Source organism: Octopus bimaculoides, chromosome 7 (assembly GCF_001194135.2).
Source record: "Octopus bimaculoides isolate UCB-OBI-ISO-001 chromosome 7, ASM119413v2, whole genome shotgun sequence".
In the NCBI taxonomy this organism is placed as follows: Eukaryota; Metazoa; Mollusca; class Cephalopoda; order Octopoda; family Octopodidae; genus Octopus; species Octopus bimaculoides.
Window position 1 is genome coordinate 61,959,076 of NC_068987.1, and position 604 is coordinate 61,959,679.

Consider the following 604-nt stretch of genomic DNA (forward strand, 5'->3'; position numbering starts at 1 on the left):
TATATATATATATATATACATACATACATACATACATACATACATACATACATACATACATACATACAGATATACATATATGTGTGTGTGTATGTACTGTTGTGGCCAAAAGTTTGGAATATTTTTTTTTAAATTAAAGTTGTTATGGCTAAGTACAATTTGATTCAAATATATACAACATAGAAATATACTTGCCTAATAATTGATCCAATGGTTCAATGTCTAGGGGAAAAATAGGCAAAATCAAAAATAAGTTCTAGACCTAATTGCTTACTATAAATATAATTTTGGGCATTTAATATAAAAATTCTAATTTTCAAACTTATGTTCAAAACTTTTGGTCATGACTATGCATGTATACAATACCAAACAGGGGCAGAAATAGCCTGAAATCAGGACTGGTCTACTGGTCCTGTCGCTAGAAGGTGGTAAAGGTTTGCTTCCTTGCTCACAGTTTATCAGATGCAGTTCTGCATTGTTAACCAGCTAGTCGGGATGTCCTCTTGGGGTTAAAAAATTGCAGTAGAGTCCATTCGAACAGACAACCATGTTGAAGTAAATACAAATATTACTTGTATATATATATATATATATATATATATAT

The 604-nt window shown here is 30.0% G+C and overlaps 1 protein-coding gene across 2 annotated transcripts in view; it reads left to right on the forward strand.

The window, feature by feature from the left end:
* LOC106884520 (phospholipid-transporting ATPase ABCA7) overlaps positions 1-604 on the forward strand; it is a 289,592-nt gene that overhangs the window by 178,438 nt on the left and 110,550 nt on the right. The gene's annotated exons all lie outside the window — the stretch shown is intronic.